The sequence below is a fragment of the Erpetoichthys calabaricus genome, chromosome 5 (genome assembly GCF_900747795.2).
Source record: "Erpetoichthys calabaricus chromosome 5, fErpCal1.3, whole genome shotgun sequence".
In the NCBI taxonomy this organism is placed as follows: Eukaryota; Metazoa; Chordata; class Cladistia; order Polypteriformes; family Polypteridae; genus Erpetoichthys; species Erpetoichthys calabaricus.
In genome coordinates this window covers 107,567,392-107,587,872 of record NC_041398.2, presented here as the reverse complement: position 1 = coordinate 107,587,872, position 20,481 = coordinate 107,567,392, and the positions used below count along the sequence as shown (strand labels likewise).

General features: G+C 37.6%; 1 protein-coding gene across 1 annotated transcript in view; it reads right to left on the bottom strand.

The window, feature by feature from the left end:
- gabra4 (gamma-aminobutyric acid type A receptor subunit alpha4) overlaps positions 1-20,481 on the bottom strand; it is a 97,055-nt gene that overhangs the window by 11,228 nt on the left and 65,346 nt on the right. The window lies entirely within an intron of this gene.

Sequence of the window (20,481 nt, the reverse complement as noted above, 5' to 3'; positions counted from 1 at the left end):
CTCCTTATCTGTGTGTGATGTGCCTGGAGTTGTATAGGGTAAATAATACAGTATATCATTATTTGGAGTACATTCATTTCATGTGTGTTCTGTGTCTACAAAGATTTGGGTAAGTGTAGGATGAAAGGAAATGTGTGAAATGCAAGAAATGCTGAACATATATCTAAAGTAGAAACTTTTTCCACGTTATACTAATAATGACGAGAAGTGTATAATGTGTGAAGAAAAGTTTAGTTCAAATATCAAATAAACATGTGCGCTTTTATTCAAGAATATAACCAAAGGAAAAAAAAGCATTTGATTTACATGTGGCTGTCAATGAGTTAAAAACTCAAGCTCAAATGTCAATCGACAGGGTGTTTACATGTATTCTTGAATGGTGCTGAAGTAAGAACTACTGCCTTATAACCTAAAGGGTCTGGGTTTGAGACCAGGTGCACCGCATTTTGAGTAGTGAGCTGCTATTATTATTATTTCTGAAATATAATAAAAAAATACATTTGATTTGAGTCTGTAACTTGTAAAAGTTAGCGCTTGTTTTTTTATTATTCAGTTTTATTCTCTCAGTAATGTTCACATGGTACAACGAACTTGCCTCTCCCTCTCTGAGATGATGGCATTTATCTCCATTCTTTTCACAAGAGCAGGCACTGTGGCTCATGCCTGCTCAGAACTATTTGTTGTACTGGCAATCAAAGATACGATGTCCCGTGACTGCTATCAGACTGGATAAAGGCTGGAATATAGCAACAGACATCTTCTTCACAGTGCTTTCACTGGCTAATACTCTGCTACACTCTGCTTGGCAAGTAAAATGGAACTTCCACCTGCAGCTAAAGTCACTTCAGTACGCAAGCAATTTGCCATGCAAGTGTTTAGATCTGACAGTGCCATGCTGACGGTGTATGCACCCAAAAAGAAGAAGCCTTTGATTTCAGTCCCCAACTATAGGACACTTTTATGAAGACACCCAAACAGAACATTATGGAGTCGACAATTAACCTAATATGCAAATTCCAACCAGCTAGTGGAGGAGCACCATTGTACCACTGTTACACTCTCCAATTATTATACTGCAATTAATTATAGGACAGTGTTTTTCAACTAGTGTGCTGCAGTACAGTGAGACACTGTGAGAGCTACTCAGGTGTGCCGTGGAAATAATAGTGTAGCACACCTGGGTCTGAACCTGAGAGTGGTCAATACCAGTTTGAGGAGGACAGGATTACCTGGAGAAGCTGGTCATAAAAGCAGTTCCGCAATTACCCAGTGTGCAGACACAGACGTATCTCCTTGCTGCTGGAGTCCATCTGCCTGGGTGTGTGTTAGCCAGTGATCCTCCCAGGGACGGTGTATAATGGGTGTACGAGTTGCCTGTGAGGCAGAGAAGGGCAGGCAGAGGGATGAAGCAACTGAGAGATGCCAGCAAAGTGCTCACTAAGTGCTGTGCCTGTGAATGTTGATCATGGAGCTGCTTTTTAATGGCTTCCTTTGTAGTCCCGCCACTTTAGACAGTTGAGCATGTATATGAGATATAATGTGTTTGAGGTTAGTAGAATAGTGGTGTGCCTTGGGATGTTTTTAGTTACAAAAATTGTGCCATGAGGGAAAGACTATTATAGGATATTACACTATGTTAAATATAAAATATTTGCCACAAATTTGAGTATTGTCAAAATAGGGTGAATGATTAAACATACTAGAGCACTTTGCTGCTCATCCTATGCACTTTCTTGTGTTATTGTTTTTTTTTTGGTCAAATACTGATTCTGGTTATAGTGAGTGTATAGTAGACAATGGTGAGGAGACACCACTGATTTTACTGTCTCAAAATATATTTTAAAAATGATGCTAAAATCATTGAAACATGCTGTGCTTATATAATAAAATGCATTTTTTAACACTTAGAGTTTTCATGAAAAGTTTGCTACACTTTTCCAGAAAGCACAAATTCATCTCTTATCCCTACCACAATAGTTATTTAATCAATATCTGTTTTAGATAGTAAATGTTTGAGAAGATAAAATAGCGTCTTTCAAACATCCATGCATTTCTAAACCTGCTAATGTCAGGTTTGGGGTTACGTATCCCCAACAGCACACGGTGCAATGCAGGAATTGATCATAGACAATGCAGTCCATTACATGGCATGTGTATATACACAAACTCATCTGCAATGGGCCAGGTAATCTAATGTGAATATTCTTTAAGATTTCTCTGGAGCACCAGGCATAAAAATGTGTGCTTGTATAGGTAGAACATGCAAACTTCAAACTTGGAGTGACTAGAATAGTAGTCACTCCTAAACATCTGAAGCTGTGAGCCAGAAGCAGTAAACACTGTGCCACAACAACACACTTTCAGTTAGTTTTCAAATGATTTGAAAGAGTTTCATACTTTTTGTGATGGTATCATGTGAAGTTTTCTAAGCTTCCCAATTAGAAACAATAAGCTAAAATAAAAAGAAAAACAAAACACGATGAGCTTAGTCTACTGCTACAATGTAATATCAGCAGAAATTACCTATTGCAATCATAACATTGCTATCAATACCAAGCCTCTAAATGTATGACTTTGTAAAAGAAAATGTGTGTGCATTCTCTTAGAGAATTGATTAATGTCATAAGGCAGATTTATTGTTTTCTTTGTAAATAACATCTCTATCCTTTAAAAATGTTGAAAAGTGCAATAAAAATATACAGACATCATGAAATCCAATTTAGCCTCAAATAAACTATGAGAAATCCATACTGCATTTAGCATAAGCTTTAAACCTATAAATCACACTGCCCATTTTACAGCCTGAATAACCCTGCTGTGGAATTGTCACTGAAAATTTATTTTAGCTATTATAAAATTCAGTTAGTGGCAATACAGTAGGTCGTAGAACATGATGACTTTTTTTGGCCCAGTTTTTGTCAAGTACTTAAACACTATAAACATTCTCTAGATATTAACAACAAATGAAATAAATGCTTGAGGCACTACTCTAAATATAAATCATAAAAAAGGCATTTAACAAACTAACAAACAAATAAATATAAGTCTACATTACCACAAAATACTACTTTATATAGAATGATTAATCAATTTCTGCACTCATTTGTATAACACAATCAACAGAACAAAATCTTTTGTATTTAGTAGAATATAAGTATTATGTTGTAATTTACAATTTCTATTTATTCAAGGAGTTACCCGTGAAGATCACCAAAAGCTAATAACTGACGATATTCTGTTTAATGTTGCTTTTTTATACATGTATCTTAAATGAATCCTGTTTCAGTTTCATAAAACTATATTCACTTTGTCCCAATAATAATAAAAAAGAGTATTTATTTCACACACTAATTTCAAAGTGAGCTTCATTAGAAAAGGACTATAGAAAGACATTAAGTACAATAAAAGATGACAGAAACTAATTACATATTTAAAAAAGTACAGTAGAGAATATAGTACAGTAAATAAAGACATCTTTTATCCTTCCGAAGCTGATGATGTTAGACACATGCAAGGATTGCACTATTATGCCATGGGTGCCATAATTGCATGCTCACATCAACATGTCATATCCCTGGAGTCATTTTTAATATTAATCAGATGAATGCAGCATTTTGTCATATCTCTGTAAATGCAGTGGGAAACCTTCCCTGTCTGTGGAAAACTAAAGTTAAAGGTTAAAAAAAAGAAAAGACTAATCTGGTAAAAAAAAAAAAGAAATAAGAAATGTCTAGGTCTAGGAAAGAACAAAGTAAATCTTATTTATTAGAAATAATAGAAGATAAACTAATTAGAAAAAAAAATCACTTAGAAATAAAAATAATATTTGGGAAAATATTGCTTTGGTTTAAAATGCTTTTACCATAGTAAACAGAACTGTCATTCAGCTTTTCCAGAGAACTTTATTGACATACCTGTTCATTTTAAAAAGTAAGCGTCCTATTCACAGTCAAATGGTGATATACTTCTACTAAAACAGTAACAGTGAAATAAAGTACAAAAACCTGCACACTGTATTCACAACTGCAAACTGTAAAGGAAGCAAGGGTACAGCAAACAGCATTGAATAAAAGTATGATCATTCTCCAAGCTAAAATGGTAACTGGGGATGGAAAACATAAAGCACAGAATAAGCAACTATGTACTGGAACATAAGAATGCTAAACACTGAATATGACCTTCCACAATGCAGAGATCAATAACTCTTTGAATTACATTGTATTTATTTATAGCATCTTTCCAGCTGAAGGTACATTGTTTGAAAGGGTACTGTCATATAAATCTGGATTTATGGATGAATGAGAAGCTTTATTTTAAACAACATATTGCATAGTAAGAGAGCACATTCCATGGATTATCTAAACAACCAGAATATAACCACTAAGTCAAAAATGACCAAAACATATTTACTGCTAAGCAAAAATCACACAATGATTGAATGAAAAAAACATCCAGTGTTCCCCTTGACTTGCTTGTAGCAGAAGTCGCTATCAGGTTTGATGGCTTGTCCACTTGCCAGTTCACCATTAAATCTAGTCTTCCTCTCTGCCTCTTTTACTGAAATTTTTTTATAATGATATAACTCTTTTTGACAGATCGCTGTAAGAGTTTCAGATTTTAAAAATGATTTATAAAAATATGAAAAAACCAAAGTTACCATACATGGTTTTCCATGCTGTTTGTTTGTAATTATGTACTGTCCCTTAAATGTTTTGATGGTTTGAATGCTTTGTGGGTGGGTGGCCACCTTGACATCTCTGCTACTGGGTCTTCCCTTTCACTATAAATGGCAAAGAACAGGAGAGATCTAGTTGTGGATTATTGAGTTGTATTTGGAGTATTGCTATTTCTTGTGAATTAACTGTGTTTTTCTGATTTTGTTGCTTTTGGATTTTTTGTGGGTTTTTCTTACTACTTGTTCATGTAGCATTGCATTTTAGGCAACTTTTTTACTCAAAATGTTGCTATATTTTTCAAATTTTGTTAAACATTTCCTAATTTAAAAACATTGTTCTTGCCCTATTGTTTACAAGTCAAGGGCTTACAATTGTCCTTCTCCATGTGGGAATTTTTGATCTCTTTTGGGACTTTTCTTGTAAGTTTGCCAGCTCTCCTTGTTTAGGGCCTGCAAGGCCAAAATCCAGCAGTTAGCAGTGAGGACTAGTTGGATTGGTGTGAGCCTCCTCTGGTCTAGCCAGTGAAGGTCATTGTGCCTATATATTGGAGGCTTCACACCTATTTAGTTACTTTTCAGACTCCAGATACCAATATCATTAAACTCTGAATGTCACACTGATTATCCCTTTTACTTATTTTATGCCTTTCCTCTAAGACATCCTCCACCTTCTTCAGAGTATTCTGAAGTGGTAGCATCATTCTTGGTGTCCTGCTGTAATGGTAATTACAGAAAATATTCATGTTGATTCTTCTAGTTGCACATATACGTTTTACTTTATGTGCTGGTTGGAAAGTTTTAATTTCAAACAAAATACAATTTTTCAAATTACAAAAACACCATATACTCAGTCTAGTATGCTCATATGTAATTTCTCTGTAAACATTGCTCCATCTTTTTTATTTTAAGTATGATATAAAATCTAGTTTAAAATTGCAGCTATGCACTAAAAATCAAGCTTTTGTTTAAGAAATTGGAGGGACAGGAGCTAATATTACTGTTACTTCAATTTTAAAGAATACAATAGATACTCAGTAGGTTGTTTTTTTTAAATAAACTAATGATTCTGTATTTAATCATACTCTTTATATATACCGTAATTAACATGTACATAGCATCTGATTTGTCAGTATCTTATTTTGGTAGCTTGCACACAACATTGAAATATGTATTACAGTATACCATATAAAGAGGTTGTTCAAGCCAGCATTATTATGTTTAATACAAGAATGTGTAATGGTAGTTGTCAACTGATTTACACTGGAAGATGTATTAATGACAAGAGACCACTCGGTCCATCAAGCTTGTCTGGATATCTAAAAGATAAGCAGTCTATATATCTCAATCAGATGCTTTTAAAAGTTGTCAGTATTTCCTCTTTACCTACTGTATATGTCTTGGCAGATTTTCTAGATCACCATCCCCTTTATGTCAAGAAGTATGAAGTATGTCTTGTATTCTGTTTTCTCAAGTACAAGGGTTACTATGTAACTGAAACTAATCTTATGGGTCAATTTAAGTTTGAGAGTTATTGGTGATCATTTTTTTCAGCACACCAGCAAACCACCAGGCAGTCACTACTCACACTCACATTCAGTGAGGAAGATGTCAAAGGAGATAAAAATATATAAAACAGATACAAGAGAAGGCAGCAGCCCAGCACCTGGTCAAAGGTACAAAGTGTTATCAAGAGAAAGTCATCAAGAAAAATCAGTCCTCTGTCTTACCAACTGCCAGCCATCAAGCTATTCACTAGCTGAAAAGACATTTAGTTTCTTTAATATTAGAAGCACAAGATGCCCGAAGAATTATCGAATTCTAAAAAGACAACTTCCAGAAAGAAACAAAAATGGAGTTAGAAATTTACCAACAAGCGGCCAGTTCCAACCCGACAACAAAGAAGAATAAAATCCTCTGCTGAACGGAACTAGACGAGAGAGCTAAAGAGATGTATGGGAAATAATGTGTAAGAGAGAGAGAGGGGAATTTCACAAGAGAGGATCACAGAAAGCAAATCAGAAACAAAGGGTCAGAAGAAGGAGACAGTGGAACAGTTCTAAACCAGGAGAAGAAGCTTTACAGGAGTGTTTCAAGAACCCAGATGGCAATATAGGCTAGTAGTCAAACCCTAAGCAAAATGTGTATAAAGTGTGTAGCACAGATTAAAATTAAATAATCGCAATGACTGAGTTTTTGGAGAAAAAAGTGATATTTAAAAAAATATTCTAGGGTAGAGTGTTACTGCACAGGAAATCATGCTGTCAGAGTGAATGTAGCAGTAACGACTTTGAAGCTGCTTTATACTACATGGAGGCCAGATTTTTATGAGGGGACCCGAGAACAAGGGGCAAAGGAATGGGAGAAAATGACAACATTCCATATATTTTAAGCATTTACCTGAGCTGAGCATACTAAAAAAAACAAGAAGAGGAAGGGATGAGAGACCCAAGTCTCATTAACTGAAACATTCAAAAATACAGCAGTGTTAATATTCAGACATGCCCAACCGGGAACAAGGACAGTGCATCATCCAATTCAACTGGCCTCATTGTGGAAAACTGTGTGAGATTGTCATTTCAGGTTGGAACCCTGGTGCTTTTTGACCAGACACTATGTCCTCTGACAGCATAGGATATCAAAGAACCACATTTAGGAAGTTATGACTTTCTGTTCTCACCTTCACCTCTCCGAAAATAAAAACAGCAAGAGGAGACTAGTTTAAGTTTAATGGATGTTGGATGGTCATATCAGCTGGAAAGTGTATGACCTGCCATAAACGTATACTTCAAATCATGTGGCGGTGCCTTCTTTGGGACTATAGGGACTAACATAATAGAGTGGAATGCTGAATGGACAGTGTTTTATTTTTCCAAAGAGAGAGGGAGAGAAGAGATCTGACTTTTAAACAGTACTTGATAGGAGAAAAAGGAGGGAGGATGGCACTGACAAAATCAATATAGAGTACAACATGTATAATGATAATAGCCAAACAAAAAACAGCATTGTACTATAATAAACATTATACAAGGTGTGACAATTTAATTCCCTGAATGACCATGTACTGTCACCCGTGACATAATTGTATCAAAATCACATGAGTATTTGTGTTTGAACATGTATAAACTAATACGTGCATAAATTACAAGCTGGTAGAGCCAGTTGTTAGTTAGCTATTGGGAAGGTAATAGATATCTGTATGTACACTTAGGTGTAAAATGGGTGATCGAAATTTAGGGCAACATAGGAGTATTAATATTAAATTTTGTATGGAAATTGGCAAATGTGCTACTGAAACATTACAACTGTTGCAAGTGGCATATGGTGAAGATGCCATGAAAAAGTTTTTGAGTGGCATAAGAGGTTCAAAGGTGGGCAAGAAGATGTGACGGATGACCCCATGAGCAGACAGCCAAAAACAACAACAACAACAGTGACGGACTTTAATATTGAAAATGAGTTCTAGGCCTGCTTCCAGAAATGTGAACGATGTTTAAGTCAGTGTATAGATGCAAAAAGGAAGTACTTTGAAGGTGTAGCCGATAGTACACCTAGTAGCACCTAGTACACCTAGATAGTAGCCACTACTGTACAGTTCCACATGTATATTTTTTAAAGGTGCTTATGTATGTTTCATGCTATGCATACTTTTAGGTGTGTGTGTGTGTCTTGTGATGTTAAACAGTATTATTGTCAACTGTTCTGAGGAGATAGGCAAGTAGGGATTATTATACTTAAGGCTCTTTAAGACTCATCAGTAGTCAGCCACAGTGTCCTAAAACAGCTTAGAAACATTTATGTCAAGGCATTTAAAATAATTTTCTAAGGGGTCATGCATCTTTTTAAGAACAAATAAGGATGTGAGGGAGATCTGAGGATGCATTAGGGGGCGTTGAGGGGACCATGTATAATGATCGAATGATCAGAGCCAAGTTAGTAAGAGAAATGTAAAGAGGTTAAATAGAAAGATTAAAAAGAAGAGAGGATGGTGGACAGCCTTGTCTAGTACTTCTGCATAATATAAATGGGTTGGATGATGTCAGAATTAGTAAAAATGACTGCTAAGATGAAGAACTACAGGGTCTTGATCCTATTAATAAATTACAGTACAAACATTTCAGTACATTTGCTTAAATGCCTTTCTAGTGTTTAAGGAGAAAAGGGAAGTTGGAGGTGTTAAAAGTCTGAGCTGCATCAGTTATATGAAGAAGGTGGCCAATGATGTTTGTAGCATGATGGGCCTAAATAAAAAGCTGTCTGATCGAGGTGTACTAACTTGTGGATAGCAGTTTATAACTGTTGGGGAAGACATTTTGGAAACAGCTTGATACTGGAGTTCAACAAAGATTTTGGGCTGCAATTTGAACAATCGGGAGGTTTCTTAACCTGTTTTAATAAAAGAGTCATTATTGAAATATCAATAGACGGATTCATTTTTTAGCAGACGTTGCAAAATTTCACTTCAGCAAAATTGAGTTTTGTTTGCAAAAGATTAGCATGGTCTGGTGATCTTCTTTTACTCACAGAGTCCAGGGCTTTTGTATGTTCTTTCATTGAAAGAAGAGAGTCTGTAAGGGAAGTCTCCTCCTGAACAAGCCTACAGCAAACCAGACCTTATAGAAGAGACCTAATATTAGATGGGGAACAGTCTGAGTTTACTGAAAATAATTCTGAATAGAATTTAAGTAAATATTTATTGGGATAAGCAAGATTGCTGGCAGTAAACCCAGATTTATTTTTGGCGGCCTCAATGAAAGACTGGGTTCTATTAATTTACTAGGTTTGGCCCAGTATGCATAAAATCCTGTGTATCACGGACCTCAAATTCAGCCCTTTGTAGAGGCAGAGACTTTAATTCATGTCTAGCATAGCTTATTAGAGATTCGTGCCTGGGGTCAGCAAACACTAAAAATGACAGGCTCGTTTCTAACTCGGCTATTTTCTGTCATTTAGAACACTGCCAAAACAGACTGTGAAATTGCGAATATTGAATATTGTACAGCAAAACAGACAAATGCAGGATCATCTATGGAGTAAGAACTGCTTTATATTATTAAATTTGGAAGCAAATTTCTTGTCAGAGCAGACAGTCTGTGTATTGAATATTGAAGAATTTGTTGTGACAATGTGTAGATAAAAAAACACACGCATGCACACACACACACACACACACACACACACACACACACACACACACACACACACCCACACGCACGCACGCACACATAAAGCATCTTGTTTGAGGGGCAAACACAGAAGTAATTGATATACAAGCAGATCTGAAGCTGGGAATTTTTTCCTTTAACTTTTTAAAGGTCAAATCATTCTACCAATAGTACTAAAGCCTTTTACACCTTAATCTTCTTATTTTTCTCTTTTTTTCTATTTCTGAACTTTCAAAACTTTTACAAAGATATTAAAATGCCTTGCATCTTCCTTCCTTTTCTGGACTTGTTTTGTTTTCTTCCATCAATTTATTTATTTTGGTTTTGTTGTGCATGCAAGATCTGTGAATTGGATAACATCACGATGCTGCCCTCAAAATTAAAAGCATTAGTGTGCTGACATCATAGGCTGCATTGCCACAGCTTGAAATGATTCATAATGAATGCTGCTGCCACAATCAATATGGTTGCAGCCACAATCATGTTCGTTAAATTGCAGAAATTTAAAATTAGAACTAGGACAAAAAAATTCTCAAAACACATCAGGATGTTTGCAAACTAAATGGGTACCAGAAAGGCAGCAACAATTGGAGGAAAAGCAAAGCACAGTGATACTGTAAATTAAGAAAATTACTTCAGTGTAGTTGAGAATAGACCCTGGAAAGGAATGGTGGGACAACAGAAAGTAAGAAGGGAGCCAAATCTACATCAGAGGTGAACTTACAAAGAACTTATGTGATTTGAGGGGTGACTTGACAGATTGAAATGGGAAATTCATTGAAAGCGTTTGCATCTGCCCCAAGGATGATGTCATTGTTCTTGAAATGTAAAATATGACTAGCTAAGAATGACCACACTAAAGGCTGGTATGGGGTTGGAAAGTAAGTAGAACAGAGTGCAATCTTCCAACCACGTCTATTTATAAAAAAATAAGAGAACCTTCCATTATTGTCCAAACCTAGCTAGCTGTTTTAAGTTGGAACTTATGGCACACTACAATGGCCACACCACTTTAGAGCTAGAAAAGGACAATGCAGCTACACCAAATCAGGACATATATCATTGGAGGAAATGTAATGTGTGTTTTATTTTTCAAAAGATCCTTTAACATTTAAATTGAGGTCCAGTATGTTTCAGGAAGTGACCATTAAGTTGACTATGAGAGTGGACAGAGGAAAAACAGAGATAGACGATTGATAGATCCCTATGAAATCCAAAGTCAACCTTCAGTACAGAGCAAACACCCCATCATTAAAACAGAAACCTACCAAAGAAGGTAAAATGAAAGGCTAAGTTGGTCAACAAACTTAAAAGTTCATGCCTGCAGATGGTTGCTGACTGGTCATCTCAGTTGTCTGTGCACAGCGAGAGACAGAGTGCCCTGGTACAGCTATGTATTGTTTCGGAAAAAAATTTAGGTGGTTCTGCTAATTACCTTCCTTCATAATGTACTGTAAAGTACTTGATCCACGCTGACAAAGTAAACAGCCTTCTCCTTAAATAGATTAATACTGCTACAGCACAAGTAAGACACATTTAACAAAACGTTTGGAAGATGGCTGGAGCAAAATGAGGCACACTGTAATTTTTATAAGCATTTCTATATGTTTCTTCAGTGCTTGTGCTAGAGGCAAACCATGTATTTCTTAATTTTTAATATATACTGTAGTTCTTAAACTAAAACAAAAACTAAACTGAAATGATTTGGTCAAAATTAAAACTAATAAATGTATGTCACTTATTAATAAAAACTAAAATTGAGACAATCAAAGGTTCATAAAACAAAACTGAAACTAAACTAAAAATGAATGGCATGTGAAAATAGTATGGAATTTAAAAATGCTGATCTAAAACAACCTTAAGATGCACCATGGAAAATGGATTCCAAATCAGATGACTTGAATAAAATATTAAAAAAAGAGAATAATAAAGACAAAAACAGAGGTGAGTAACACAGAGGAGTATAATAGCTATACTGCACATAACACCAATACAAATACCACCTGCAATATCCAGTCTGCCTAAGATATTGTGAGAGAACAACAGCAGCTTAAAAAGTAGAAAGTCCAACAGCAACGGAGTTACAGCATAATGAATATAAACAGGCAAGTCCAAAAACACTTTTAACAATAGCTTGCAACACAGAGGTGAGAAACAAAGAAGAGGAAAAACGTTTTGGGAATTAAAGACCGAAGAGCCACTATTAAATGAATGTGACTGTAGCTTGAAAATTATCAGTGGCCTCAGTGGCTAATCTTGGTTTGCCTTAGATCACATACCTTATGCATGAGAAAGACTGGGAGAAACCAGGTCCAAAAATGTGGCTGGAGGCCTGCTTCACCAGCTCTCTTAATTACAGGCTTCATTCTGTCTCAGATCGGCATAGTTAAGAAATCTCCTCATGAGGGACAGAATTCTCTTTGGGAAGAGTATATTTTATGACATGTTTTAATTACAAGTGAGAAATTGCACAGACTGGGAAATATAGCTTGACCAGAGCTATTTCATTAAATTCTTTTTTGATTACCATCCTGCAAATCTACTGATCTGGCACACAAGGATGCAATTTGCTGTTCCAATGTTTGGATCTGATTATTATGTTTGTCAATCATGTTCAGTAGCAAAATTATTGTTCTTTCACGTCATTCACGTTTCACTTACAGTACTGTGCAAAAGTTTTAGGCAGGTGTGAAAAAATGCTGTAAACAAAGAAAACTTTCAAAGAAAACTTTCAAAAATGGAAGTGTTAATCATTTAATTTAATCAATCAACAAAATGCAATGAATGAACAAAAGAGAAATCTACCGTAAATCAAATCAATATTTGGTGTGACCACCCTTTGCCTTCAAAACAGCATCAATTCTTCTAGGTACATTTGCACGCAGTTTTTGAAGGATCTCGGCTGGTAGGTTGATCCAAACATCTTGGAGAACTAACCACAGATCTTCTGTGGATTTAGGCTTCCTCACAACCTTTTGTCTCTTCATGTTATCCCAGACACACTCGATGATGTTGAGATCAGGGCTCTGTGGGGGCCATACCATCCCTTTCAGGACTTCTTGTTCTTCTTTACACTGAAGATAGTTCTTAATGACTTTGGCTGTATGTTTTGGGTCGTTGTCCTGCTGCAGAATAAATTAGGGGCCAATCATATGCCTCCCTGATGGTATTGCATGATGGATAAGTATCTGCCTGTATGTCTCAGTATTGAGAACACTATTAATCCTGACCAAATCTCCAACTCCATTTGCAGAAATGCAGCCCCAAATGTTCAAGGAACCTCCACCATGCTTCACTGTTGCCTGCAGACACTCTTTATTGTACCGCTCTCCAGCCCTTCGACAAACAAACTGCCTTCTGCTACAGCCAAATATTTCAAATTTTGACTCATCAGTCCAGAACACCTGCTGCCATTTTTCTGCACCCCAGTTCCTATGTTTTCATGCATACTTGAGTCGCTTGCCGTTGTTTCCACGTCGGAGGTATGGCTTTTTGGCTGCAACTCTCCCATGAAGACCACTTCTGGCCAGACTTCTCCAGACAGTAGATGGGTGTACCTGGGTCCCACTGGTTTCTGCCAGTTCTGAGCTGATGGCACTGTTGGACATCTTCCAATTTCGAAGGGTAATAAGCTTGATGTGTCTTTCATCTGCTGCACTAAGTTTCCTTGGCCGACCACTGTGTCTACGATCCTCAACGTTGCCCGTTTCTTTTTGCTTCTTCAAAAGAGCTTGAACAGCACATCTTGAAACCCCAGTCTGCTTTGAAATCTTTGTCTGGGAGAGACCTTGCTGATGCAGTATAACTACCTTGTGTCTTGCTGCTGTGCTCAATCTTGCCATGACATGAAACTGTCTTCCACAACCTCACCTTGGTAGCAGAGTTTGGCTGTTCCTCACCCAGTTTTAAGCCTCCCACACAGCTGTTTCTGTTTCAGTTAATGACTGTGTTTCAACCTACGTGTGACATTGATGATCATTAGCACCTGTTTGGTATAATTGGTTGATCATACACCTGACTATAATCCTACAAAATCCCTGGCTTTGTGCAAGTGTACCTATAAAAATTGATGCTGGTTTGAAGGCAAAACGTAGTGACACCAAATATTGATTTGATTTAGATTTTTCTTTTGTTCGCTCACTTTGCATTTTGTAAATTGATAACAATAAGTAATCATTATTTATATTTCTGAAAGCATTCTTTGTTTACAGCATTTTTTCACACCTGCCTAAAACTTTTGCACAGTACTGTACATGCAGCAAGAACTTCCTGAAAGCTAAGTTGTATAAAGTTTCTCATGATGAACTAACTATTCACAAACAAACACATTCATGATGAACTAACTATTCAGAAACAAACACTTTCAGATCCTCAGAGAAAATGTCTTTATTAAACTTATCGCCATTCCCATCAGAATTCACCTTCTGGTGAGGACTCTTCTTCTGGAAGATATCCTGGAATTAGTTCTTCAAGTTCATGACATCAGTGATGCCATAATTAGAATTTTCATTCTTTCTTTTTTTTATGTTTTCTTTGACCTCCTATTGCTTGTAAATTTAAATTTCCATCATTTAATGGACATCTTTGTGGGTGCAACAATATTGATTGTAGAAGAAGTATTCATTATCAATCATTTTGGTGGCAATGCAGACAATAATTTCGGCACACTATGCTTTAACTTTTGAGAGAAGCATCATGATGCCATCCAATTCACAGATGGCCAGGAGTGTGTGATGTGTGACTAGGTCAGTTTGTGCAAGTTTGTTTGGACTCAATCTAAAAAGTCTCTTCATTTCATTCCTGGCTACAAGTTCCTTTCTGTCTTTTTCACCATGTCTGTCGGCTTTATGTTTTGGCTCCGTGTATATTCTGATTTTCGACTCTCTTGCTATGCCCCACACTTATCATTTTGGTTTTGCACACTGAGCTTGTTTCCTAGATTCTCACTCTCCCAGTAGTTGACCTTGGCTTGTTTGTACTTTTCATTTTCTCCTGATTCCATTTCTTTTCAAAACTGCTGCCACCCTGTGAAGTCAGTAAAACTGAAATCTCTGAAGAAAGGCATGTCAATTAAAGTCCATGAATTGGAGGAAAGTAGCAGAAAAAAATGACTGGCCCCAGAGAGCTAGCCTAGTATATAAATGGTCTTGTAGTCGCCATAATGCCTTTGGTAGTTCTGAAGACCAGAATTAATTCCCCATTCAACCTTCTCTGCTCAAGTTTAAAGAGTTCATATAATTTTAGTCTGTGAAGAGTGCAAAATGCCCTTCTGTACATGGTCTGTCAGGACTCTCATTGAGGACAGTTGTGAAATCATCATAGACTGGGCAAGTAATTAAAAAATATATCATTAGTATTGTCCATCTCTTGGATGGGTGAGTGGGTAATAATTTGCTCCTCATCTTAAACATATTTGTAGTGAAGTAAATAATTAAAGTGTAAGAGAAAATGGTATTGTACCAACACCAAATTCTGTAATTTTTAAAATCATTTTATGTTATTATTTAATTGTTAATGAACACTTTTTTAAGACTTTTCAACTTTACGAAAAGTTGCAACTGCAAGTAAATGTCTGAAAACATCAATCTCCTCGAATGATGTTTATACAATGCATCCGGCGCCGCCGTGAGTGGCAGCCTTTTCAGCAGCTCCGTGTATGACTGTATATGTATGTGTACTTTTCTACTTTTATTTTTCTATTTTTATTTATTGATCACTCCTACCACTTTATTTTATGTGGATTCCTTCCCTGGACACACTTACTTTTACAACGTGGGCATGGATTTTAACACGCCGAGACTCGCCTATTCAAGTACTCAACTTCGGGCGCTGAGAACAAATGCCAGTGCCGGTGTGGTTCCATATTTACCCGACGAGGTAAGAAGGCGGTATCGTGGCAGCAGAGCCGGCACTAAGCTAAAAAAGAAGCGGCTTGCGAGAAAGTGGCGTTTCAAGCCTTCGGTGCCTTCTGTGATTCTGGGGAATGTAAACTCAATCTCAAATAAGATCGACGAACTGGCTGCGCTGGTGAAAAATGTAAGGACCTACAGAGAATGCAGTTTGTTGTGTTTCTGCGAAACGTGGCTAAATAACACCATCCCAGATGCCAGCGTGGAGCTACCCGGGTTTAGCACAGTTAGAGCGGACAGAGATGCAAGTACCTGTGGTAAGCACAAAGGAGGAGGACTCGCTCTCTATGTTAATACACGGTGGTGTCACTCTGGACATGTTAACGTCAAAATCTCCACTTGCTGCAGGGATATCGAACTGTTGGCCGTAAGTTTACGTCCCTACTATTTGCCCAGAGAGTTTGGACATGTCATTGTTGTTATTGTATACATTCCTCCTCGGGCAGACGTGGAGTCAGCGAGTGACATCATCCATTCCGCTGTTGCTAAGTTACAAACGCAGCACCCTGAGGCGCTTGTGCTAATCGCTGGAGACTTTAACCATGTGACACTGGACAAAACATTGCCTGCATTCTCCCAGTATGTGGACTGTAACACCCGGGGAAATAAGACTATTGATTTACTGTATGCAAACGTTAAAGACGCATACAGCGCCACCCCGCTGCCTGCGCTTGGGAAAGGAGATCATAACCTGGTTCAGCTTCAGCCTCACTATAAACCAAAAGTTAGAGTCCTACCTGTAACCACACGATCATTCAGGAAGTGGACCCCGGAGGCTGAGAATACTCTGAGAGAACTTTTTGGAACTACAGACTGGGATATCCTGCAGGGATCTCATAATGAGAACATTGAGGAAGTTGTTGACTGCACTACTGACTACATCAACTTCTGTATGGACATTGTAGTTCCTGTAAGAACAGTACGCTGCTATGCTAACAACAAGCCATGGATTACAAGTAACATCAAGGGCCTTTTGAATCAGAAGAAAAAGGCTTTTAAAGGCGGTGATCAGCATGAGCTCAAGCGTGTGCAGAAGGAACTCCGAGTCCAACTCAGGGCGGCGAAGGAGCAGTACAGGAGAAAGCTGGAGCAGAAGTTGCAGAATAACAGCATGAAGGAAGTGTGGGATGGGATGAAGATCATCACTGGCTGCAGCTCGAAGCGGGGTACCACCATTGAGAGAGACGTGAAGAGAGCAAACCAAATGAACAACTTTTTTAACAGGTTTGACCACCCTAACCCACTCTCACTCTCACCTCGGAGTACTGCACCCTCCACACATCCTTCTGCTGATACCAGCATAGGAAAAACATCCCCACCCATAATAACAACAGCGCAAGTGAGCAGAGAGCTGAGGAGACTTCGTGCCAGCAAAGCAGCGGGTCCAGATGGAGTATCGCCACGACTGCTGAAGGTCTGTGCATCGGAGCTGGGGGGTCCTCTACAGCACATCTTCAACCTGAGCCTGGAACAGGGGAGAGTCCCGAGGCTTTGGAAAACATCTTGTATCACCCCAGTCCCAAAGGTATCACGTCCTAGTGAGCTGAATGACTTTCGGCCTGTTGCTCTGACATCACATGTGATGAAGACCATGGAGAGGCTGCTGCTTCACCACCTTAGGCCACAGGTTCAGCACGCCCTTGACCCTCTGCAGTTTGCATATCAGGAGAAGGTGGGAGCGGAAGATGCCATCATCTATATGCTACACCGATCCCTCTCTCACTTGGACAGAGGCAGTGGTGCTGTAAGAATTATGTTTCTAGACTTCTTTAGCGCCTTCAACACAATCCAACCTCTGCTCCTTAGGGACAAGCTGACAGAGATGGGATTAGATTCATACCTAGTGGCATGGATCGTGGACTATCTTAAAGACAGACCTCAGTATGTGCGTCTTGGGAACTGCACGTCTGACATTGTGGTCAGCAACACAGGAGCGCCACAAGGGACTGTACCTTCTCCGGTCCTGTTCAGCCTATATACATCGGACTTCCAATACAACTCGGAGTCCTGCCATGTGCAAAAGTTCGCTGATGACACTGCTATCGTGGGCTGTATCAGGAATGGGCTGGAGGAGGAGTATAGGGACCTAATCAATGACTTTGTTAAATGGTCCGACTCAAACCACCTACACCTGAACACCAGAAAAACCAAGGAGCTGGTGGTGGATTTTAGGAGGCCCAGACCCCTCATAGACCCAGTGATCATCAAAGGTGACTGTGTGCAGATGGTGCAGACCTATAAATATCTGGGAGTGCAGCTGGATGATAAATTAGACTGGACTGCCAATACTGATGCGCTGTGCAAGAAAGGACAAAGCCGGTTATACTTCCTTAGAAGGCTGGCTTCCTTCAACATCTGCAATAAGATGCTGCAGATGTTCTATCAAACTCTTCTAGTGGTGTGCTGGGGAGGCAGCATTAAGAGGAAAGACGCCTCACGCCTGGACAAGCTGGTGAGGAAGGCAGGCTCTATTGTTGGCATGGAGCTGGACAGTTTAACATCTGTTGCAGAGCGAAGGGCGCTCAGAAGGCTCCTATCAATTATGGAGAATCCACTGCATCCACTTAATAGTATCATCTCCAGACAGAAGAGCAGCTTCAGCGACAGACTGCTGTCACTGTCCTGCTCCACAGACAGATTGAGGAGATCGTTTCTCCCCCAAACTATGCGACTCTTTAATTCCACCAAGGGGGGGTAAACGTTAATATTTAACATTATACATAGTTATTGTCTGTTTTTTTCACCTGTATTATTATCATTCTTTAATTTAATATTATTTATTGTATCAGTATGCTGCTGCTGAAGAATGTGAATTTCCCATTGGGATTAATAAAGTATCTATCTATCTATCTATCTATCTATCTATCTATCTATCTATCTATCTATCTATCTATCTATCTATCTATCTATCTATCTATCTATCTATCTATCTATCTATCTATCTATCTATCTATCTATTCGTGAATAGTCTCTGCGGCGCCTTTTCTAAATCATGAGAAACCAGTATGGTCTATGAGTTCCATACAAAGAATAAGTTTAGAAGTAACTGGAATGTCAGAAACATCCAAAATATATTAAAGAAGAAGAAAGAATAAAGAGGAAGTCTGTTCAAGGTGCTATTTAAAAAGGTGACCATCTTCTTTCTTAATCTAAACCACAAAATTTGTTTATGACTTCTTACTCCAAAACACCATGGATGTGGGTGTTTACATAATTGTGCCTTGCAGTACGCTGCAGTAGCATTTCAACTGGAGCTAATACTCCACAGAAGAGACTGATGTTAAAAATGGATTAATTGAATTTAATGGAAACTGAAATTGTTAAATATAACATGAATATTGAGCAAATATCACATGAAAATAAGCATGAACTTAGATTTCAAATGGATTCTTATTTTTTCCTTTGCTGTCACCAATGCAGTAATAGCATACTCTTCAAGTGTTTACATTTTTTGTTAATTTTTTTTGTGCATCTATTCTGTCATGTGGAATATGTCCAGATGTAAGATTTTGTACTGTATTTCTTACATTTGCTCTCTGTTAAATAACGTATCATTTATTGCAATACTAATTTACATGTTAATATAAATAACATTATTTTAGAGCACCACTGTTTGTTTCCCAACCAATTAAAACTCTTCTCTTAAGAATTCTAAAGAGATTAAAGAGTTTGATAAGAAACTAGCAGGAAGAAATTGCTTATCTCCCACTGCTTACAGTTAGCCATTCCTTATCTTCTCCAGCTTTAAGATCAGATGCTGATGATTCACAGGTGGACTTGCAGTACATGAAACCTAATTATTCAATTGATATTAAAGGTAAAAGGAAATTTGACAAGGGACCAGGGTTCTGTTTATGCAAAATGTCTTGTTATGTATATACAATACATGTAATTCCTACCTAGCCTCAGTGAGGAAGCCATAATATATACAGTAAATGCTCTGTAAATAATTTTGCTCATATTACAACTACATTACACTTGAAAATACAACTGCTTCTGACTTCATCAGAAATGGAAGAATATTGTTATGATAATGAACAAGCATTATTTTAGATAATTCTTTCCATTTTTCTTTTACAACAGCATTGTAAATTAATTTGTAATTTTTAATTTTGTTTTTTGAGTGGTGTCTATTAGGTATGTACAATATGCTTTCATTAAAAGAAAAGCCAGTCCTGACATTAATCTATTTTTGGCTGTGTATATTTACAGTAAGAAAACCAGAATGCATCTCTCTAAAAAGTAAAATTGTACCAACGGGTGCGGGGATACTGCATCATATATTTAACAATGATAAATGGATCACTGCACCTAATAACAGGATGTGAAAAGTAGCAGGCCTGGAACAGAGCTGAGTGAGTTTACATGATACTGATTCTGCTACAGTATAATAACAGTGCCATTTAAAACAGTTTGATTGCCATGATAAATACATCTCTACACAAAACAAGCACTGTCTCATTTGAAAGAACTGGACTGCCACAGTGCTGAATAACTTTGAATAAACAAACATGTTTGGAAGTAACATTAAGTCACTGGGGTTTTACCAAAAATAGTGTGCTACCCTTAAAATTTTTCGATGAAGTGTAACTACATTATATACCAGTGCTATTAAAGTTTGGCACATGTAAACATTACGGAGGTTGATAAGATACTGCTTGTTGATTAATTCAGTTCTGTGTCTCATTATTGTTACCGGAAATTTGAGAGCAAAATGTGGGTGGCTTACACCACG